Below are 25336 nucleotides of genomic sequence, written 5' to 3'. Positions count from 1 at the left end.
CACACTGAACTGACTACAAAAGTCTTCTTTAAAAAAAAAAAAAGGGCTATATCACTAGAAGTCTCTCTCAAGGCGTATCATGATACTTAGCATTCTTCTGGATTCTATTTAGAGCATGAATGGGAACAAATGAAAAGTAAAGGAACTGAAATAATCAGATGCATTTTTTTAATTTAATATTTTCTTAAACAAGATTGTCTAGTCAAAAACACACATGGCATAACCCCATTAAAATATTTTAGTTTTGGGGGGACACTTTGGAACATTAATAATTAATTCATGGTTTTGCATATTGATTTTCAGAGCGAATAAGCATTTTTTTTTTTGCCAAGCGATACCTATCTCTGAGACTAACACATATAAAAAGACAACAGTACTGGCTGCCTAGGTGGCTCAGTCAGCTAAGCATCCAACTCTTTATCTCGGCTCAGATCATGATCTCATAGTTTGTGAGTCTGAGCCCCACATCAGGCTCTGCACTGACTGTGTGGAGCCTGCTTGGGATTCTCTCTCTTTCTCTCTCTCTCTCTCTCTCTCTCTCTCTCTCTCTCTTTCTGCCCCTCCTCTACTTCCTTTCTATCTCTCAAAATAAATAAAAATAAACTTAAAAAGTAAAAAGAGAACAGTACTAGATAAATAAATAAATAAGAATAACTAAAGATAAAATTTGTCTCCTTTAATGCCAGTGTCTTACTTCTTTTATAAATATATAGTTTTCATTTATCAAGAAGTTATTACAATAATAGAAATGAATCAGATAGAGATACAGACATAGTATGTTTTTAAGTTATGACATTTTTATACATAAAAAGAAAATAATGTATATACAATAAAGAGAATGCTAAGATAAACACCCATGTGCCCTCCACTCACCTTAAGAAATAGAACATGGTTAATAACCTTAAAGTTTATTGTATTCCTATTCTTTGATCTTCTACATTTTAAAATTTATATTGTAATTCTTTTGCTTATATTTTATTTTATAAACATGATAAATATATAAATATAATATTTTACTTGTTCTATAGTTTATATCTTATATATTTTATTTATTTTTATATATTATAGTTTTTGCTGGCATGTATATATATATATATTTTAGGGATATATGTGTTTATATATATGTATGTATATATATGTGTGTGTGTATATATATATATATAGAGAGAGAGAGAGAGAGTTAAGTTTTCTAACTACTTAAACTTTATCAAAATGTCAGTGAATATATTTTTCTGTTGTCACATAACATTGTTTTTAAGGTTTCCTGTATTTGAGTTTTCTACATGCATAGGTATAGTTCATGGTCACTATTGTATAGTATACCATTGTATGATACCTCACAATTTATTTTGTATTGTCAATGCATGGTGTTTTCCAAATATTTTGTCTATTTTGCCATTACCAGTACAGCTGCTCTGCAGACTTCATTCTTGGACCTGTCTCTTGGGCATGTTCAAGTGTATATGTGGGGTATATATCTGAACTTTTAACACTGAGTCATAGAGTGTAGAGACTTCAGCTTTACACAACTGGTAACACCAAGTATATCAATTTATACCCCTCCTTCCCCCAGCAATGAGGAAAGTTCCAGCTCTTACCCATACCACACTTGGTACTGTCAATCTGTTGAATTTTGCCAATTTATTGGGTATAAAATAGATTTTCATGTAACTTCAATTCCCTAGTTACTTGGTCTTTGCTTATTTTAATTCCATCATTAATAACATTATTTAGTAACATAACCATTTAATTAATACATACTTATTTTGTTTTATAGTCCTTGAGCACATGAATTTGCTTACTGTCTCTACTGATCTTGCTTACAGTATCTTGTTTATGGTGAACTTATATTTGGCTGATATTAGCCATTGGGAATCCTGAAGGAGCTGGCTTGAGGATGCTTTTCCCCAGATGAGATCTGTATCAGCTCCTACTCAGTGCCATCAACCTAGTTTGGCTTTAATTTAATTTCCCATCTTGGGGTTTCTGATTGTACAGTGTATATTCAAACCTCAGCCTCATGAGATAATTATGGCCTCAGACTATCACAGAAGATAATTACCATTATTATTAATACCAATATTATCATTATTATTATTTTCCCACCTGCTTATGGGAAAGGCAGAGAGGTTTACCTAAAGGTTTCCTAGCCAGCAGTGATTTTCCTAGCACAAACCTTCCCTAAGGGTGCCACACCTGGAGGAATGCAAAATCTCACATCTAGTCCCCCATTTACCCTCAACTAGTGCAAATCTAGTCTCTGCTTCTGCCCACCCCACACCTTAGGCAATCATTACACTAAATCTGTAGGCTCCTGCAGCCAACATTTGCCTCCAGAACCACCCAGGCTTCACTTATTCCCTGGGTTTTTTTGTTTGTTTTGCTTTGTTTTTTCAGTAGACTTTGTGTTCTTGTCTCAGGGTCCAGAGGCAGGTGAGGGGTAGGTGTGATTCTTTTGCTGTGATTTACCTAACACCTTTGTGTTTCCTGGCAGGAAGATCTTCAAAGAAATTTTAACCTACTGCATTACCTGAAGAAGAACTACTTGGAATGCTTTTAAAATACACTCTTGAATGAGCATTTAATCTCTAGAACAAAACTGAATAAACACCAGCTATCAAGTTTTATGCCAAGTGTTTAAGACTGTGATTTTTAAACAAAATCACAGGGAGGCCATGCTGCTTCTATTGAAAAATGAATATGCACACATATACACAAAACTTAAGCATGAGTTTATGGGCATTCTTGACTGTATCTTTACATAAAGAATGACTTAATCAGTACCAAATCACATTTAAGACAGGGTGAAAGTGGAGAACACTGACTTTGCAATCAAATTAATCCAGGTTAAAATTCTGATTCAATGCCATCTCTCAGGCATCAAAGTCCAAAACAAGGATGACATAATCCCTGATTCCTTCCTTCTCTTTACTGTGATGTCCTTGTTTCCTTCCTCTCTCTCTTCTACTTGTGGTATTACAATTACACATACGTTATACCTTCTATAGCTGTCCTCCAGTCCTTGGATACGCTATTCCATTTTTCTTTTCAGTGTTCTTTCTCTTTGCTTTTCAGTTTTGGAGGTTTCTATTGATATATTCCCAAACTCAGAGATCCTTTCTTTAGCCATGTCCAGTCTAACAGTAACTCCATCAAAGGCATTCTTCATTTGTTACAACATTTTTTATCTCTAGATTTTTTTTTCTTTTTTAGACTTTCCATTTCTCTGCTTATACTATCCATCTGTTTTTGTATGTTGTCTACTTTATCCATTAGAGCAGTTTGCTCTGTCTCTTCAAGTTGTGTTTTTGGACTTTTTTTAGTATACTTTATAATTTTTTTCTTGATAGCCAGACATTATGTACCAGATAAAAGGAACTGCTGTAAATTGGCCTTCTGTAATGTGGTGGTGAGGTGTCATGGGAGGGAAATGTTCCACAGTCCTATGATTAGGCTTCAGTCTTTTAGTGAGTCTGTGCCTCTGGACTGTGAACTCCCAAGTGTTTCTCAGTTGTTTTTTTTCTCTTCTCTTAGGTGGGACAGGTAGCCTAGAGTTGTGTATTTCCCTTCTGCCACCAGAAGGCTGGAGTGTGGTATCTCCCTACCCCTAGGTCAGTTAGGTTCTATTAATACCCTTGCAAATTATGCTCTGGTTAACTAGCTTCTCCTGAGGGCAAGCCCTGTTAGGAACAGAGGATGGCAATTGTGATGAGCACCAGGTGTTTTATGTAAGTGCTGAATCACTAAATTCCACACCTGAAACTAATAATACACTAAATGTTAACTAAATGGAATTTAAATAAAAACTTGGAGAAAAAGGCAGTAAAAATAACAGAGTGCTCTGGCATATTTCAAAGGTTTTCTTCTCCTTTCCCCCTGACATAAACACAAGGGGATTTTTCCCTAATATTTACTGTGAGAACCTGGTCCAGCTCCTAGAAGTAAATCTCACAAAAGCGTGGATGGCCCCCTATGACTGGGCCCCCTGGAATTTTTAACTCTCAAGTTCATTCCCAACGAGACTCCAGCAATTTGTCATTCAAATTTCATGAGGCTGGACACTGATTCTCACCATAGTTTGTTTCCTGTTAAGAGTCTCTGCTCCAGTAAGCCAAGACTCCCTGTGTTCACCTGTCTGCCCGTCCAGTCTTGTTGATAGTGGTGTTCCCTGATACCTCACCTCTCTTGTGAATCTAAGAAGAGTTGTTGATTTCTCAGTCTGTTCAGTTGTTTACTTGTTAAGACAAAGTGGCGACTTCCAAGCTTCTCACAAACAGAACTGGAAACCAGAAGTCTGATTCTCTCACTTCCAATCATGCCCAACGCCCTGCAGTATTTATATCTTCAGCTCTGTGTAGCTTCATATTTTCATATTCACCCTCATGACCACAATAAAAACCCAAACCCCACTGTGTCCACTCCCCTGTTTGGCACCATGTCACTTCCCTGCAGCCTCTTCATGTCTGTTTATGTTCAAGTGCAGTTTTATAGCATGTTGACTTTGTTCTCTCCCTCATGCCTGACATGGCCTTCCTCCCTCTTTGAATTGTCTTCTTGTGCTGATCTTTTAAGGCCTAGCTCATGCCACACTATCTCAAGGAAGCTCTTTTTGATCTTTTCTCTCATTTTTCCATGCCCTACTCTCTCCGTGAAAAGTCCATTCTGTCATCACGAGCACAGTGTCTAAGTACCTTAGTGTACTTGCCACAAGACCCTTAAATTTTCTATTTGTCTGCCTCCACTACTAAACTGTGAGCTCTGAGTGTGCGATTGTGTGTTGTATATGGTCTGTTGGTGCTTGGCCTGGCATCCATTTCCCCCCACTTCATGCCCCACCCCATAGGGCAGGAGATGGAAGGCTAAAACAAAAGAACTTTACAACTGCGATTCTAAATAACAACGTTCTGTCATTCTGTCAATGAGAAGCCCTTCAGCAAGATTTAAAGAACCAGTCATTACATTTACATACAGAGGCCACCATTGCATTGTTGCTGCAGTGGCAGCTGCTAGGCAAGCTCTAGAGGGGCAATTGTTTATGGCAGTGTCTGAACACTACCTTCCACTTCCTAGGTGGCACTTTGGAGAGTGAGAGACTCCTGGGATGGGAGTAGTGAGAGGGTGGAGACAGCAGTTTCTTGACCTCTAGATCACATCTACACGGCTGTGACCTCAAAACCAAGAAAGCGGACATAGTCTGCTAATGACATTGTCATCCCTCCCATTCTTCCAATGAGGTTTTAAAGCGTGAACTCCCTGTATTTAAATCCATTTGTCTTTGAACTATCCAGAGAGATTTCTGTTTTGTGCATCGAACTCAGTTCCAGACTGTGTGTAATTCATCTTCACATTCCCAACATTTTGAAAACGTGTGTGTATGTGTGCATGGGTCTGTGTGTTTGTGTATATGTCCTATAGCAAAGCTAGGTGGATGTTTCTTGAAAAGAATAGATTCTGATATTATTTAGGTAAACTATTTAAGTAAACTGAGCCACAATTTCCTTATCTGCAAAATGAAACATTTAATAGGACTGCTAACAGCCAACCATAGCTGTTAGCCATTAAACACACCTCCTAAGTACTGGGTTACCATATTAACAATCTATTTTTTTACTCTACACATATAGAAATGACTATGGAGGCAATTTTATAATGTGGTATAATGGGTAGTTATTTGGTCCTAAAACACTGCATAGTACAAAATAATAATCAAAATAACAATATACAGCATGCTGATCATTGACTCTGCTGGCCACAGTGTTATTCACGGGAGACAATGAAATAAGAAGTACATTGCAATTAGTGAGAGTGCAGTCAAGATAGGTGGAAGAAAGTTAACAGAATTTCTACCTTCTGAAAGCTTTTGGCAATTCACCTGCTTCCATTCATTTTCCTCTTGAGTGGTAAACTTTGTTGTGCTGGTTGCACAGATTATCTTGCCTGAATGCTTGAGTTAATGGAAACTTGGCCCACCAAAGCTCCAGTGGAATTCAACATTTCTCCAAGCCTCTGTTGACCATATGCTCAAGTAAATATCTTTCTTTGGGAGAAGATAGATTTGGAAGTACTCCCTTCATGCAATATGTGAGTTTCCTTAAAAGTTGATTGCTATTGCAAACAATTACAAAATGATATCAATCAAAGCAAAACCTCTACCTTCTCCTCATTGGCATATAAACAATATACACATTACAGATATTGACACTATGGGCACTATATAGAGAGGTAAATATATGTATATGTATCAAATATACATAAGTAAGTTATTCACATATTTCTAGCAAAAATATGTATGCCTTACATGTCTAGCTATTCAAGAAGAAAAATTAGAAAATGAACCATTAATATATTATTCAATTTTTTAATTGATTCTTATGAAATAAAAAAAATTACATGTTAGGATAATACTATTACAAGTAAATTGTTAGATCTGAAAACACATAAATCAAAATAATGTCTGGTGTAATCGCAGTACAGTTTGTAGTCATAAACATGAACAAAATGAACTCTTCCATGAGAATTAAATCCACAACTTTGGTCTTGTTTCACAAGATTGTTTAAGGTTCCTAAAACAATCAAGTGTGTTAAGAAGTATCCTCAGTGTGAGCATAGGCAAAAATTGTATGTGTAACTCACTCATTCAAAACCAAGTTCATTAGCCTTTTTCAAAAAATATAACTTATTATCAAATTGGCTAACATACAGCGTGTGCAGTGTGCTCTTGGTTTTGGGGGTAGATTCCCATGGTTCATCACTTACATACAACACCCAGTGCTCATCCCAACAAGTTCCCTCCTCAAGGTCCATCACCCATTTTCTCTTCTCCCCCACTCCCCCATCAACCCTTGTTAGCCTTTTTTCAATGCTTGTTTTTCTTTTCTACCTTTACGGTACTTTTTTGAAGCACATAATTTCAACTATTATGTGCACTATAGAAATTACTCTTCTAATTCCATAACTCTCTCTCTAAAATTATACTGAGATTAAAAATATTGCACTATTCTGTTAATGTTTTTAGTATAATTAGAGAACATGATTATTGTAGAAATTCTGAACATCAAATAATGTGTAATTTTTTTAAAAAGCTACTCATAACTTTACCAACCAGAGACAAAAGCAATATTTAAGCATTTTGGTGTGTGCTTCTAATTTTTTTTAGTTAAGCTTTATATAGATGACATGAAATTCTATATAAAAGCCTGGAATTATGAGAATAATTATGAGAATAATTTTTACAATGCCTCATAGGAATACTATATATATATGTATATATATATATATGTATATATATATATACATATATATATAGTCTTTAAAAATATATATATATATACAATATACATACAGTATATATACTATATATATATATATATATATATACTCAATATACATACAGTATATATACTATATATATATATATATATATATATATATATACTCTCTAAAAGTGTGCCCAGGTATAGAAAGAAGAAGGTGGCTATTATAGCAGATGGTACTACTAGTTCCTTAGATCTTATCAATATTTCCTTCAGATATATTTAAACTTATTAAGATTGGTCTGCTTTACAAAGAAGTGTTAGGAAGAGGAGAAATTGGGGAAGGCGTCCCTCAGGCAGAAAGATCTAAACGGCAGCCCAGAACATTGAAGAGAATGGAATGAAACTACAAGAGTGACTAGTGAAAGGTTGCCATTGTGAGAATACAGATCTAACATTCTGGATGGTTTTAGGAAAGGCTCAATTAAGAGTTCTGTTAATAAAGAATTCAGAAAATTTTATTAAAAAGTTTTCTCGGCCAATCTAGTAAAGAAAATCAAGACATGGCCAAAAAAAAAAAAAAAAAGAAGGAGAAGGAGAAAACTTTGATGTGTCTTGATGTGCTAACCACACCATATTTTCCCAAATATGTCTTTTGAGGGTATTCTTTCTAGCTGGTATAATAGCATTTGAATACTTATATCTACCTTTTTGAATGAATGTTGTATAAGCTATTTGTATACACACTCTACCTATCTTGTAAAAGGTTAAGATTCCTGAAGAAAGTCACGTTTGCCCTACTTCCAAAGCCTTGCTTCCATTCCCCACCTCTAGTATTCTGTTCAGTGTCTGAAACTAAAGAGAATGGAGCTACCTCTATAATCTTATATTTTTAGTCTCATCAATACTAGACAGGCAAACCTAGGCAAGTCATTCCATTGCTTTCATGAGGTAAACAAGGATTTTTACCAAAATATGCTAACTAGCATATTTTGCCAAACTGAAAGAAAATAATCAGGAAACTATTTAATGACCAGCTAATTGGAATGTCTTTTTCTATGCCTGCTTCATAACTGGTAATGAGCCATGTGTAAATGGATGCAAATAACAGATTGAAAACAAAGGCTCTTAACCTGGTACAGAGAGATAGCAGTTTAAACTGGGGGGTACAAATACAGAAGGATGCTTCACCTCCAATCTCTTAACTTCTAAATGCCCATTAAAACCTCATGTTGCCCAGGTAGCCAGACAATAAAGGAGATGGGTTAGATACAAAGTATTGTGTAAGAAACAAAATTTCACCCAGATAGGTATTGCTCTGACATGTAGGGAAACAATAATTATTAACATTTTCTATAGTTTACTTAACACTTAAAAGGGAAAAAAAATAAATAAATGGTTAAAAAATGAATAGTCAATTCTTGATAGAGGAAACAATCAGCCTTCAAAGATATATCACATTGTATTTCAAAACAAGCACTTAGAAAGCCTTTCTATTTGATGAGCAATCTCTGAAACAAAATGCACATAAATTACATGCTTAAATTCTAATGATTTCTCAGCAAATAGTGTCTTAATTTTAATAAGTGTTTTAAGAAACATGGATTAACTGTGATGGATCATTTAAAAAAGTAATTAATAGTATACATTAACTTTTCATTAATGGTATTTTTATAATTAAAATTTTTTAAGATATGAGGGGCACCTGGGTGGCTCAGTCACTTGAGCATCTGACTTCAGCAGGGGTCATGATCTACAGTTCATGGGTTCAAGCCCTATGTCAGGCTTTCTTTTTTTTTTTTTTTTTTTTAATTTTTTTTTTTTTTTCAACGTTTATTTATTTTTGGGACAGAGAGAGACAGAGCATGAACGGGGGAGGGGCAGAGAGAGAGGGAGACACAGAATCGGAAACAGGCTCCAGGCTCCGAGCCATCAGCCCAGAGCCCGACGCGGGGCTCGAACTCACGGACCGCGAGATCGTGACCTGGCTGAAGTCGGACGCTTAACCGACTGCGCCACCCAGGCGCCCCATTTTTTTTTTTTTTTTTTTTTTTTTTTTTTTTTTTAAAGTGAAACTCATCTTTTTTTTTTTTTTTTTAATTTTTTTTTTCAACCTTTATTTATTTTGGGGATAGAGAGAGACAGAGCATGAACGGGGGAGGGGCAGAGAGAGAGGGAGACACAGAATCGGAAACAGGCTCCAGGCTCTGAGCCATCAGCCCAGAGCCCGACGCGGGGCTCGAACTCACAGACCGCGAGATCGTGACCTGGCTGAAGTCGGACGCTTAACCGACTGCGCCACCCAGGCGCCCCTGCTTCAGATGCTCTCTCCCCTCTTTCTGCCCCTCCCCCCTAAATAAATAAGTTTTTAAAAAGATTTAAAATTTTATGGGGCACCTGGGTGGCTCAGTCGGTTGAGTGTCTGACTTCGGCTCAGGTCATGATCTCATGGTTTGTGAGTTCGAGCTCCGCATCAGGCTCTGTGCTGACAGCTCAGAGCCTGGAGCCTGCTTCTGCTTCTGTGTCTCCCTCTCTCTCTGCCCCTAACTCACTCGCATTCTGTCTGTCTCTCTCAAAAATAAACAAACATTAAATAAATAAATAAATAAATAAATAAATAAATAAAGTAAAATTCTTAAGATATGAGTATATTTTGAAACTATTTTGCCCTCTCAAATGGTAAAATCCTAATCTAAATATGCATTAAAACAAAGATACCTTCTTAGATTAAATTTTTTAATTTAAAAATAATGTCCCTATTTGCATTTGCATACTTTACATACATAATATCTGTTTGTTTTAAGACGTTTGGCAAAATGTCAGCTAGTGTTTAAACTGTCTATCATGAATACAGATGTGTCAACATGTATATCTCTTAAGGGTGGTCAACAGAATATGCTCTCCCCAAAGGCAAATACATACCATTTATGACATTTTTAATTAAAAAAATAGCCATCTCCCCCTATATACATAAATATTTAGCTAATGAAGACTTCATGACACTGTGACTCCTAGTAATTCTCTTTTGCTCTGTCATTCTCCTTTTATAAAATCCAATTCCTATTATAGAGATGTGTTAGATTTTCTCTTTTTCAGTTTTGTCTGAGGGTGTCCTCTGGTTTAATTTTTAAGTTAATTAGAAGGGCGCCTGGGTGGCTCAGTTGGTTGAGCGTCCGACTTTGCTCAGGTCATGATCTCACGATCTGTGAGTTCGAGTCCCACGTCAGGCTCTGTGCTGACAGCTCAGAGCCTGGAGCCTGTTTCAGATTCTGTGTCTCCTCTCTCTCTGACCTTCCCCCGTTTATGCTCTGTCTCTCTCTCTGTCAAAAATAAATAAACATTAAAAAAATTTAATTTTTAAGTTAATTAGAAGTGGTGCCCATGTACGATGATGCTGCCGGATATTCTCCTTTATAGGGTGCATAAAAGAAAGCATGAAGGGACTTACTGAAGGGCTATGTCTTCTCAACGCAAATTACTAGGAAACCTGCCATAGGATTCTAAGGTGTTAAATAATCATGGCTTTTAATTGTGAGTGGACATATGCTGTAGGAAGCTCAGGTCTCACGCCAACATTTTGAATGCAGAGGGATTGGATTGCATTGCTTTCATGATGCTACAATCAGCATCTATTGTTTGGGCTGAGAGAGTCTTTTAACTTCTATTCAAGAGGACTAGGAGGAATCTGCTTGGGTCACTCAGAACACAGTGGTGGTCAAGGGCTACTCCAGTTTATAAAACTGCAAGCCTAGAGAAAAGCAAGGAGTTACACTTTCCTCATCCAAGATAGCACATGATTATCATCTGCTCAAAGTGAAAACAATGTAGTCTTAATATAGACGATCATTTCTAAATTTTTACTTTTGTTTTAAAAATCTTAAATAACGGTAAATTTGGCTTGTTTAAATCTATAAGCAACCCCAATTCCTCTTCAACCAGTAAATTACCATTTATAAATAACAAATACAACAATCGCTTATAAATAACATTTAAATATATTGTAAATAACAATATAATAATTTGTTTTGTCCTGATGCCACAGACAAAACACAATGTTATTCCTTTTTTTTCTTTTCCTGCTAGTTATGAACACATGTATTGAAGGAATCCATACACTCTTGGCTTCTAGGTTTCAATGATAAATCTACTTACCCACAAGATAAATGAGTCTCTGTCAGCAAAAGTATCCCTGCCACATATACAGAATTACTAAATAGAACAGAGAGACTATAATGGAGAGAAAGCCTCCTAGAGTACACTATGACTATATGGTCAGGACCTCTGAAATTCGTGGACTAGAACTGACCAATCTATCTCAAAATCTCAAGTATATTCTAATTCTAGACAAATCATTATTTTGTTATTTTTTCCTGTGCCCACCATTAATCAGTTAATGCTGGCTAACGGGGCTTCAAACACAACCCTCCTCACCCTACAGGGGTCCCCGGGACACAAATTCTGGTGTATTCATTTAGATAAATCCCTACACCTAGATAAAATTCTTAAATTACACTGGTGACTCACTTTGCATGTGGAGAGGAACATCTGAGTCTTTTGGGTTTTCTTTTTTTCAATAGGCTCCAAGTGGAGCCCAATGCAGGACTTGAACTCACGACCCTGAGATTAAGAACCGAGCTGAGATCAAGAATCACATGCTTAACCAACTGAGCCACCCAGGTGCCCTGATGTGAGTCTTGACTAGGGTAAAATATAGGCAATTTAGTGGGATACTTATATAAAATATTCCTCCTTAAAAGAGTTCTTTCTAGACAAAACTATTTCCTAAAGTAAAACCAACAAGGAAAACTAATTGCAATACGTTTAGCCATCATGTAACTGAATGGGCAGGAAGATCTTTCTTTTGTGAACAAAATAAGTGTGGTATTCTGCCCAGCCACTTTTTCTGTCAGAGAAAGTTGATAACAGATTGAAGCAAATCACAGCTATTGAGCCTTAACATGGAGACACAAGGCTTATTTAAGTTTGTCGCTGCGGGTGTGTGCCTGGTACGTGCGGAAGTCAAGACAACCTGGAGAACATGACACCAGCCATTGTCACAACTCTTCACAATTCATGAAATACAAGTTTCAATCAAGTATAATAGCAGGAGAGAAACCAAAGTAAAAACTACCAACTTATAAAATTGTTACATCATCATGTTTCTAAGTCAGGTTCTTCTATTAAAAGTGAATGCATAGCAAGAGTAACAAATAATGGTGACATTTCTAATCAAAATAGAATATGTAGTCATTTTCTATGACCTGTATCTTGAGGCCTGTAGCTCCAATTTCTAAGTCAGCTGCAACAGGCCTTACTATCAATAATGGATTAGGTCTCTCACTTGACTTTTAAACTACTTTAGTAACACACATTCAGAAGTGCTGACATTCTCATATTCAAAATTGCCAAAGGGGAGTTAAGCTGCAGAACTTCAGCTAGAGGAATTGAGAAGAGCAAATTATAAAAAGAATTAGGCAGAAGTCCTTAAGTGGATATTTCAAGACACTCCTGCCTACATCAGGCATGTGCAACTAGACCAGATTGTTTTTAATGATGAAACTCAATCCTGCAAGGGTTTGGCAAGATGGGAGCCATCAGATTCTGTTGAGGGGATATAAATTGGTAAAACATTCCTGAAAGAAACCTCAAAATATACTTCTTTTGTTTCCTAATACCAGTATGAGAAACCAATTATAAGGAAATCATCATAAATTGGGGTAAAATTTTATGCACACCAATGTTTCATACATATTTTGTGGTGAGGAAATCACTAGAATCAATTTAAATTTATTTAAAACGAAATATAAAAGAAAATATTTAGGAAAATATATCAAAATATTAACCTGGTTAATTCTGTGTAATTGAATAATAGATGACTTTTATTTTATGCTTTGTGTATTTTATACTTTTCAAATGTTCTAACATGACCATGTACCGTACACAAACACACACGCTTGTTAATATGTATAATAGTAAAAACATTATCTACTTTAAAAACATCAACACAAGGACAACAACATAGCCCTCTAAGCATCTATTAAATTTAGCAAATATGTACTGCACACTACTCAAGCTTGGGAAATGTAAGGGGAATGTGAATGAAGCAAAGTCCTAACTGAAGAAACTTATATAATACTGGTAAAGAGAGTAAGTAACATAAAGCAAGAAAAAATAATTTCCACAAAATGTGATTGGGTTTGAAGGAGAGAAACAATTCCATCCTGAAGAGAAAATTTGGAATGATGATGAAAATACTCTCCAAAGAGGTAGTACATGGAATAGATCATGGGGCATCAATGAGAATCTGGTACTTGTGGATGAGGCAATGGAGTGAGTGTAAGAATGTCCCAGGGAGAAGGAGCAGTAAAACCAGAGATGGGAAGACTGGGCCACTTTTAGAATATAGTTTTCAGGAATGTTTGTCAGGAGTTGAGGGTGAATGTGAGGAAATGGTGGCAGCGTGGCGAAGAAGACAGTTATGGGGTCTACTTGGACCGCCATCCAGGTTGTCTTGCCAAAGGGCTTGTAGTGGGCATTCTTGAGAAAAGAGTGGTATGTTACAGTTGTGCTGTAGGAACATTAGTTGAGTAGGGGTGTGTAGTCTGTTATGGAATTCTGACATCTTAATGTTTATGTTTTAGTGCAACCACTTTGATGTGGAGACATTCTCAGGTTAAAAATAAAAACCAGGTAGATGTTTAGTTTAATTATTTTTTAAAATGACCCAGTAATGTGTGACCCACCATCTACCAGGTCTTCCATCATGGCCACCTACCACAGGGCAGCAGGAATGAGGTGGTGAGGGTTAGAGATGGATAGGGGTGGAGTTGGACTAGGGAACTGTTAGAGTTAAGGATGAAATAAGGGTTATGGGTGTCTCGGGTGCATATTTCTTGAAATAGAAAACGGTGATTTGATGCTTTGACCTGCCCAGTTTGTTTGATGAAGTCTTGTGAAATGTCCTACTTTATTTGATTTCAAGAAGATGGAGACATGCAGTCAAATCTATTATCACTATACAGATAACTAGAGCTGAATCTGAGTCCTATCGTGGTGGTAAACCATAAAAGGAAAACATGTGACATATGTTAAGAAATGATTGGATACGGAGAACACCTGCCATAGAATGGCTGAAAACAGGTTGATACTTTTTAATCTTGCTTAGTTCACCGCTAATTGTACTAGAAACATATAACAAAAGGATCATAGTTAAGAGGAGGTCTGAAATGTTGAGCTCTCAGTGTTAGCAGGTCATATGTGTGAGATATCCCCAAGCTTGGATAGCTCACACTGAAATAAAGACATAGAGAATCAGAAACAGAGAAAGAAATTGAGATTCACGAATACATTGAAAGGCTCCAGTAATCTGTGTACTATTAAAATAGTAAAAATACACATTTTTCCCCTAATTGAAGTCCCTGACCAATATCATGGAGCTGGCTTGAGTAAGGGGTTGGAGAGAGGAGGTCACTGAAGCCAGAATGATGTTTCCCAATCATTTGCCAGAACGCTTTTAGCTCTACTACCGCCTTCCAAGACTGTGTGGTGTCCATATGGGTTGTGAGGCAGTGGATTATAAAGACAGCTTGAGAGAGTCTAAAGATGTTTCAGGCACGTGTCCTTCAGAGAAGCACACATGAAAAACAGCACGACTAGGGCTCATGATGTAGGCAATCCCCCATCCACCTGTCTGCTAATGAGGAATTCCCATTCAGTCTCTGAACATCTCCTGCAGGGCTGGGGATAATGAAGACAATGTCACAGTTTAGCTAATCTTGGAATATTTGCTTGTTCTTACTTGTTAGTTTTATAATGGGAAGGAAGCAAGGGTTCAGACTGGGATCATCATCCCCTCTCCAAAATTCAGAAACACTTAATAAGTGTACCTCTCACTACAAAAAGAACTTTTAAGTTAATGCTTCAAAGATTTCACTGTGCTCTTCTTGTGTTTATCACACAATTTTATAGACACTTAAAAATTTTCGCTAATTTGAGAATATTCTAATTAAACACCAGGAAATTCATGTGGCCTCAGAAAGATCCTTTTTCCTTTTGCTTTACTCCCTGTTTCTTTGTTGGCAAATAATAATCATCCAAAGCTATTCCTTATAAGTTTTCCTTTCCATTGCTGCAAAGTCTTTCTACAAATAAAGTTCCTTAGGAAGTAATACTCAACAAGTTGTTTACCCATGGTACACTTCATTGGATTAGCAATGTCAGTGATTAGCCTTTACTGTCTCCCCATTGTGGTACAATGCACTCAAGGTCTCCATTCATTCTGGAATCTTGCAGTGTAATTGGAGAGTTCATATTAGCCTTTGGTCTGCCAATTTGTATAAACAAGATATGCAAGCATCTATATCTGATCAAGCATTGACATCAGGGCAACCATACACATTTGCAATCTGTCTTTCCATAATCTCAGTAATGGCATGTAAATAAAAAAACAAAATTTCCAGCCCAGCCACATAAAGTTGCATAAGATCTCAAGGAAACACAGATTTTTCTGAATTAAGAAATGTTCCTGACTATTGCCGTGTGTATGGATATGTGCTTGTGTGGTTAAGAGAGTTCCGTGGCTTTGACTTCTTCCTTGCAACTCATGAGTAGAAGCAAGAGATTACATGCCTTGCCTTCACTCATCCTTGAAACCTAAGCGAACACAACAATTCTGAATTAGTGGCAAAGCTGATAGAGATCTGTTTTATGTAACATATGAATCTGACTTAGGGTCATGCATGTCATTTTAGACATTGAAGTATGTGACATATTTAGGCTGCTTTTGATCTATATAATGTTTTAATTCACTCTACTTTTTAGAATAGATTGTGGTTCATCTGTGAGTTACAACTTAAGTGGATTCTAAAAATTTTGTAGACAAAACAGTTACACCTTTTCTCCAACAACTTTATCTTCAATACTCTCCCAACCCCATCCATGTAGTTTGCCATTAGATCAGACTTGATGATATTCCTTTTCTCCTACCATCCACTTCCCATTCCTTCAATATGGATCTTATTTGTTTTCAAGTTCGTGTGTGTGTGTGTGTGTGTGTGTGTGTGTGTGTGTGTATCCAAAAGAAAGCTGCATTTGAAGGTTTATGTATTAACTCTGAAAAGATAGTCCCCATGCTTAGGTAAAGTCATCAAAACATTCCTCTACATATAAATGTTAACAAAGAGGTGGATTTTTCTTTGAAGAGTTTTGCTTTTATCTTTCTAATATTCTTTCTGTCATATAATCAAAACCAAAATGGAACAGCAAAAAAAACCCAACTTCTTTTAATAATTCAAATAAAAATGCTTTTTAAATATTATCCCATGGTGTTCTTCAAAAGAGATAATAGACAGTGTCTCTTCATTCTCATTCAACAATTATTTATGGTTCCTACTATATATTTGCACAATGCTGGTGGTGGGACCCAGATTCTGTTACTTTGTCACTTTTTTCACCATTCAGAAGGTATCTGTGTCTATCTATTGACTATTTTTTTTTAATTTTGAAATAATTATAGACACACAGGAAGTTGCAAAACTGAACAGGAAAATCCTATGCACCCCTCACCCAGTCTCCTCAAGTAGGATACCTTACTAGAAAAAAAAATCAAAACCAGGAATTTGATATTGATATAGCCATAGAGCCTATTTAGATGACATCAGTTTTGTAAGTACTTCTTCGTGAGTGTGTATTTATGTACTTCTATGCAATTTTATCACCCATGTAGCTTTCTGTAACCATCACTACATTTCATATTATTGCTGCTATATAGATATGATATTTGTAAAAAGAACAAAATCTATGTCTTTGAGGATGTAAATTTAAAATACTTCTGAATATAACCCCATGTTCTCTGAACATTAAATAAAATGGATTTTTAAGGAAACGATACCTTACCCAGAAAAAGCTAAAAAATTACCTTGTTTTAATTTCATGAGCCAAATAGTATTGGTTTGAAATGTTTCCTTTAAAACAAAAAAAGATTAATACGCCAACATGGAAAAGATAAAACTCAATGTTGAGACAAAATTACACATCTAAAGATTGAGAAAATTTACTAGGAAAGCATACCACCCTAAGGAATAATTCATTTTTAAATATCTCACATAAAATAAAAACTAAAAAAATCTCACATAGGTAAAGAAACAACAGACAGCAAATAGACTTTTGGTGTTTATGATTTACAGAATGCCCACTGCCTCTTGTACTGGCCTGTGATTGCACCATCTTAATTTTATAACTGAGAAAAATGAGGCACAGAAAGCTTACAGATTTGAAAAATTAAAGTTCCAGTCAAGCTGTTACTGCTCAAGGTGATCATGGACTTCACCATGGTTTCAAATCTACTTCTTAGTCCACTCTGCTGTAAGTTTATATTCATTAGTAAGTGCAAAAGAGATCAAAATTTGCCTATTAAGCTAGCTCTATCATCCTAAGAAAACACAGCACACACTCATACAGCAGTGGCATTGTTCGGTCACTCTACAACCAACATCTACCTTTATCGTTTTCTTAGAATAGGCAAAGAAGAAAAGCAAATTTTATTGATGATATATTCATTTAAGAAACATGTTAAGTCCCATTTTTTGCCATCCCTTAGTGATATTAAGACACCATCCCTGCCAGCTATAGATTTTACCACTTAGTTGAAATAAAATGTTTACACTCTATTTTACCAGGGAGCATTTCCATGGCTCACAATGATACATAAAATTATTTAAAAGTAGATGAGTATTGGGGGCGTCTGGCTGGCTCAGTCAGTGGAGCACACGACTCTTGATCTCGAGGTTGTGGGTTCCAGGCCATTTTGGGTATAGAGATTGCTTAAAAATAAAATCTTTAAAAGAAAAGTAGATGAGCATTTTCTAATTTAAAATGACTGAACACATATACTTGTTTCCCTTACTCCTGAGACACCACTGAAAATGATGGAAGATGAATATTTTTTAAAGGAAATGAAAACTGTAAATAGTGAGTGAAGAAAAAACCAACATCGCATAAATTATTTCAAAGCATCTTTAAAATAAAAGAATGAGATAAAACTCTTATGAATAAAACAGAAGCAATGTAGATGTGAAAACCAGGGTAGAGGAGAGAGAGAGAGAGATTCAACAAGAAATGATAGATTTAAACCAGTTCAGTGAAAAAAAGGATCCAGAGTGACAGCCATCCAGCAAGATTAGAAAGCAATTAGACAAGTTAGAAGAGAGGGCCACTGGGCTAAAAGAAGAATGGTTTTTAAAAGAATAGAAGAAATTTCATGAGTAAATACTATCAAAAGATAATAATATATTGGCAGGAAATAGTAGAAAAGGGCCTTTTACTTTTTATTATAAGCTCTTCTATTGTATTTTTATGAAGAGGTAAATATCTTGTATGATATAATATTTTTGAATGGAATTAAGTATAAAAGAAGGAAAAATAGGACCGAGAGGCTGAATCATGAGACTAAGGCAATAAAAAATATCCAAATATATACCCATGTGTGTTTTAGCAGCAGAATTTACAGGTGTACTCCCTGACAATCTTCTTAAAATGACCGCTTGAAAGCTTATCAGATTCTTTAGCAGATATGTGAGCCAGAGTTAGAACTGGCATTTGCTTGAGAAAACAGAGGTGACCTGTTAGAGACACCTGACACAACAGAAATTTATCCTTCCTCTGCTCTCTGACAAACTAAATGATAACCTTTCAGGCAGGAATAAGATGGCTTTTACTGAATTATTTCAACTTCATCCTAATGCATTGCAAATAAAAGTACCATGTGAAGCCCTAGGATTTACTCCCTGTAGTTTGTCAGAGGTAGTTTGAGTTTCAGATACTAACATGAAGAAGAAAGTATGTGTTGTCATTTGGGTCTGCACAGCTTGGTTCCACTCCAATATTACCTGGACAGCAAAGTTCACTTTGGAGCTATGGAAAGAGACAAAGGGAAGCACATCTAGAAAAAATGTTACTGAAGACTGGGGTGACCTTTATGCTTAGCCAGAAGGGAATGAGCAATTCTCCAAGCATTCATATATGAGTCTGAACAACATATACTTTCAGGTGACATAAAGCTTGACTTCAAAGTGACTCATTCCTACTGCTCACTGCTAGAGCTTTGAGAACATTAAAACAGAATATGAGATAAGGTTCTTGGATAACTGGGACTCCACTGAAGATTAAATATTACACAATGGATTCAAGAATCCTCTTACCTGTCTCTTATAATAGCTCCGTAGGACCAGAAATGAGATCAAAGATCAGGCACAGGTAGAATTGAACAAGAAAAGAACTAAATTTACACACTTTTATTAACAGCCTATTTAAAAACGTGCTTCAAAGAAATAAGAAAAAAATCATAAAAGGAGACACTGGGATATTATAAGACAGCACTGTGATGGTGATAAACTGTAACTTCCTGCCGTTTTTGACAGTCAGCATTTGCAGCGCTTTGACAGAGCTTTGCTCTCTTTGTATGGCTTGCTAAATGTCCAGTGTGCAGAGGTTATGAGCATCTCACTAAGTGAGGGTGATACATCTTCAGGTCTAACAGCATTCTCCATGTAAGATGATTCATGAGAACTATTCTCCCAGTGCATTTGACAAAAACTGCCTCATCAATCTGTGTTTTAATACACTGCTGCTTTGCTATCTATGAATTCATCATCAGGAAGTATTTATTAGAAATATGGTTGATGGCATGCTTACAGTGAACCACCAGCATGTCCCGACTGTTACAATGCTTCCCTCTGCTTAATCCATCCTTTATCACAGGACCACTAGATTTAGTTATCTATTGAAATATACTATCCTGTCAAGTTGAAACTTAACTGGTCACCTACAAATAAAAAAAACTTAAAACACGTGAGAGTGGCATTCATGACCTTCTACTATTAAGTATCACCTAGCTTTTGCAGAATACGCCCTATTTTACTTCTTCATGAATGTTAAGATACACTAAATTAACATACTTGATAATACCCAAATGCACTGTGTACATATTCATCTCTGTTTCTCCCCCAAACTGTTCTCAGCCTATAATGTTGCTCACAATATATTTTCCTTCGTTCAAAATCCTTCTAGGGCCTTCTATAGATATCTCTTTTCTTAATCCTTTCCCTAAGTAAGACCTACTCGCCCTGTCCTTGCTTTCCCTTTGGTATATCATTTTCACTTTTACAGAGCCTTGTCTGTTTAATAATATACTAAATAATATAATAACATATATTAATATAAAATGATATAATACATGTACATAATATATTAAAATATAATATTTTCTAACAGTGAGAAGTATTTGCCAAACTGATCAAAATATATTGGAGCAATTATACTTTTACTTGGGGATAAATTGACAAAATATTTTGGGTTTAGTAGTCAACCAGAATGATACAATATTTAGAAACTATGTCATGAGAGAAAGGTTGGAAGAATAGGTGGTATGTATTTGGAGAAGGATATTGTAAAACGAAAAATATCAGATCACTTCTAATGTTCAAAGGACACACATTCTATGTTTTTGAAATATTGTTACGTAAAGGACAGTGTATTCGGTGGTCTGGCATTAATCTTGTTTTCAAGAGCTGGCATAAAGTGCAAAATTCAGAGGCCAGTTTTAGCTGAATTTAAGGAAGAGTTTTGTTGCCAAACTCTTAAAGATGAAAAGGTCTGCCTTGCAAGGAGCTGCACTAGCAGCTGAGTGTGTATAAACAGAACTTGCATAATCATCTCTTAAGACTACCACAGAAGTAATTCTTATGTAAGACGGCTTGTGTGATTTCTAAGTTTCCTTTAAATGCTAAGATTCTAAGATTCTAGACATGTCTACACTAAGCTTTTCATTACAGGATTTGACATAGTACATGCTCCTGTGTCGTGCACCTATTAAAACTGATTTAGATCTGTACTGAATAGCCAACAGCCCAATAAAGAATCACACAACATGACATGAAATAGCATCCCTATTAGATGAGGAAGATCACATTAGGATGCTCTCTGATATTTTAAGACTCAGTTTCCCACTCACCTGGTCTTAATTACTAGTCTAGAAAGTCTCCGGGAAAAAGAAAAATCCAATCATGTATCTGTAACCCTTAAATATTTAAAAGTATACAAATAATACAACAGGCTGTATAAGATCGTGTTTTAGGAAAAAAAGTTCTGATCGCCATGTCAAAAGGGGACTGGACAGGGGCAAGTGGGACTCAGGGCCAATCACTTGTCTTTTGAGATTACCAAGGTGAGAGGTTAAGAAAGATTTAAATGATGACAGGAGAAAAAGGTGAATAGGAAAGGACATAGACAAAAAGTACCCTCCCCTTCTTTTCCATTATTACTTGGCCTGCACTACTGTGGACTTGCAGCATCTCTGGGCTGAATTGCTACAAAAGTCTCCTGACTTCCCGCTTTTCCAAATTCTTCCTTTAAAATTATTCCACACAATAGATATTTATAGAATGAAATCACGAGCAGATGATGTCAATCATTAATTTTTCTGTTGGTCATTTCTCATGAGTTATTCTCCTCAAAATACTCATTGATTCTCCATTCTTCATAAAATACAGTTTAAATGCAAAGTCGCTCCTATTTTGACCCCAACCTGTCAGATTCCTCAAGCTTATCTTTCTTGCCTGTGTTGTATCAACCCTTTACATCAGACTGCCTAGACTCGCTACATATTCAAAATGCAATATATGCATTTTCACCTCTAAACCTTAGCTCTGTTGTTTCCTTCCTTATGTCTCTCTACAGACCAATACAGTGTCATCCTTGAAGATCAAGCTCAATTTTCAACTCTTCCATAAAACCTTTTTAGCGTTTTTAGTCATACACTATAATCCCCTCCTCTGAACTACAAATAATTTCTATCTGTAAAATTTATTTAGTCACTTATTTAATTGATTTTAATCACAGGAAATCACTGACAGAAATAGCATGTATTCTCTAAAAAGCATGATTGTCTTTCTCAGGTGTAATTTATGTTCACTTTTTGTCTTTTACTTAATTCCTTTCTGGCTATCTTATTCAGATTTGCATAAAAGTATTTTTTTAAATAAGGCTTACTGGTGGTTCCTTGAATTCAACTTCCTTCCTTCCTCCTACCAAAAAGTAGTTAATACATGCCAAGTATAGTAGTATAATATTTCGAATTATATGCCAGCCTGGTAGCTTCATAAAACATGTTTTTTTAATCATGTTTGACTTTTTACTCCAAAGCATATTTATATTTCCATTGACTCTGCTTCCCTGAGTCTTCCTGTAAATTTCTTTTGTGGTCCCCAAATGTGACCCATCACAGCCATGTATGTTAACACTGCATAATTTTCTTAAGATTAGCAGCTGCAGCTGCCTGATTCTATTAATTTACTCATCAACCTATGTTAATATTATTTTAAAATAGAAACTAACCTTTTTAACATGGCATATTGTATGCTCGTTAAATAATTTGCTTTGTTTTCTACTGTATATCATGGCTATTTGAAATAAATATTTTATATTTAAAATACCATGTCTCCAATGGTAAAATGTATAAAATGCAGGAAGTAGAAAAAAGAAAATGTTACCATAGTCTTACAACTCTCGCATAATTGTTCACATTCCAATGCATTTCTTCTCTTTTTTAATACATTATTAACATAAATGTGATCATATTTTACATTCATTTATATCATACATATTTCACTTAACATTATATATAGCCATTGCCTATATTATTACAAACTCTTCGCAAACATCACTCCTAAGAGTTGAAAGAACACTCATCAGAGAAACAAGTTGGTGTTGCAAGGTCCTTCTTTATGGGGCTCTGTAGTCTTTCTCTTGTCATGAATTCTGAGTCTGAGAACCAGCTCAGAACCTAGAAAACTAGGCATGGTATTGTAATTTTACACTGGGATAGCCGTCTTCATTCCTTTTCATTTGTTTTGACTGAATATTTTAAGCATCACTTATTGTCTTCTCATCTATCTCTCCCATAGGAGCACTGTTGCCCCGTAAAGGCCAGGCCCTTAACTGCCACTTCAGCCTTGCCCCTCATTGTAATAATTGCTCCCAACACACTTCTGATGTTTAAATGCCATCACCTGGCCAATATTTTTTTCTGAATCCTACCACCCCCATTGGTCAAGAGGTCCTTTTACTGAGTTACTCTAATGTATGAGCTCTCTTTTCCCCATAGTTCTTTTGATTTCTACTTCCTCTGAATCTTTCAAATGCCTGAGATATTGCATCCTCTAGCATATGCTCTTGCAAAAGTCTCCCATCTTACTTCACCATAAGTGAAAGTTTTAAGAACTGCACTTCTACTATATGCCTTTAGTCCACCCAGAACGAGTGATATGATCCTCCTTGCCAGCCAGCCTGTGAGTCATTTAGCTGAACTAAATGTCATTCTTGCCATGGAGGAGCTTATCATACAGCTGAGAACAGTGAGGAGAAATATGTATATTAATCACATCTATACCAGTCTCTTCATGTGGTTTTAGTAGAAAATATTTGTAATATTCCCAAGAGTGAAAATCTCAAGAGTCTTACACCACAGGAGTAAACTGATGAGTTCCACATGCCATAAAGCACCCATACTTATTATAATCATATTTGACCACTATCTTACAGTCTGGAAGGACAATGGTAGGGGCTATAAACTTCTAAGAGAAAATTGCCTACAGTTTGTCTTAGAAACTGGGAGGGGGGGTCTTTCTTCTTACATAATTTTAGTTGGTGAGTTTTGTATGATCTGCCAAGTTAAGCTGATTAATTACATTACATAAAAATAATATTTCAGTTTAAAGGAATAACCTTCTTGTTACATCAGTTTGCATAGATTCTCTTCTGGAGCACAGGGCAAGAAGTACATGGCCAGAACCGATTTAACCAAGTGCCTTTTCTGACTAAGTATCATGCCAATCTCTCTCATATTATATCTTGTTTAATTCTCATAATAATACCAGGTGGAAGGTATTAATCCCATTTTTAAATATGTAATAACAAAGACTGGGATCAGTTAAGTCGTCTATCTAAAATTGAAATCTGGATGTGGCAGAGGCAAGACTTAAGTCCAGGAATACCTGATTCTAAAATCTGACCTATTCTGGCAATTGTCAGGAGGAGACGATTTTGCTTTCAACCATATACCTTATCATTGTTCTCCAAACAGTGCCTTCTAGAGAAAGCAGATAATCAGAACATGACTTTCCCAGCAGTTTGCTTGAGTGAAAGAAACTGATCTCTTTCTTCCTTATATGGTCTCATGATGAAATACAAATTATAGCGTCACTTCTCCTACACTAAATCCAACTTAAGAATGGTTCATGTTCTTTTTTTATTATTATTATTTTTAGAGAAAGAGGGGAAGAGAGAATGTGTATGTGTATGTGCATGTGTGGGTAAGGGGCAGAAAGAGAGGGAGAGACAGAATCCCAAGCAGGCTCTGAGCCCCATGTGGGGCTCAATCTCATGAAATGTGAGATCATGATCTGAGCTGAAATCAAGAGTTGTTCGATTAACTGACTGAGCCACCACCCAGGTGCCTAAGAATGGTTCATATTCTTAAAATTAGGTTATAAATAACATGTGGGAAGCCTCCAAGAAGAAAAGAAAGGGAAGGCATAGTTCTAATTCCAATGCCGATACATGAGCTTCCAGTAAACAATGCCAAAAACAGGAGTTAAATAATAAAGGAAAAGTCTTAAAAGGAGAACCTTGAGCCACATAAAAAATGAAGCCTTAATTCAAACACATAAACCATAAGACTCAGGATAATGAAAGAAATATTTACTTCTGCTGGGATTGTGACCTATTCTAGAGGTAGATGGGCTTACTTTAGAGGCAGTGATAACTAGAGAAAATCAAAACTGGAAAGCATAAAATTACAAACCACAACAATGGAATTTCTAGGAGCTCTCCATGGTGCTACTCAATTCAGCCTCAGCCTCTTTTGATGATTTTTATGCAGTACTGACGTCACCTTAGCTCATCTTTGGGTTAAGGTCTTTCCCAGATCTAAAGATTTATAAAACTAGAAAACAGCCTTATATTTACAAAACTATGATTTACAGCAGAGTGATTTGACTCTTCTTTCACTAACTTAATCACATCTCTAA

The 25336-nt window shown here is 36.0% G+C and overlaps 1 protein-coding gene across 1 annotated transcript in view; it reads right to left on the bottom strand.

The window, feature by feature from the left end:
• Positions 1-25336, bottom strand: part of CLVS2 (clavesin 2) — a 70789-nt gene that overhangs the window by 18952 nt on the left and 26501 nt on the right. The gene's annotated exons all lie outside the window — the stretch shown is intronic.

The sequence above is a fragment of the Puma concolor genome, chromosome B2 (genome assembly GCF_028749965.1).
Source record: "Puma concolor isolate L17-30 chromosome B2, mPumCon1.1.hap2, whole genome shotgun sequence".
In the NCBI taxonomy this organism is placed as follows: Eukaryota; Metazoa; Chordata; class Mammalia; order Carnivora; family Felidae; genus Puma; species Puma concolor.
Note: the sequence above shows the minus strand (reverse complement) of the source record. Positions and strands in the feature narration are given on the sequence as shown.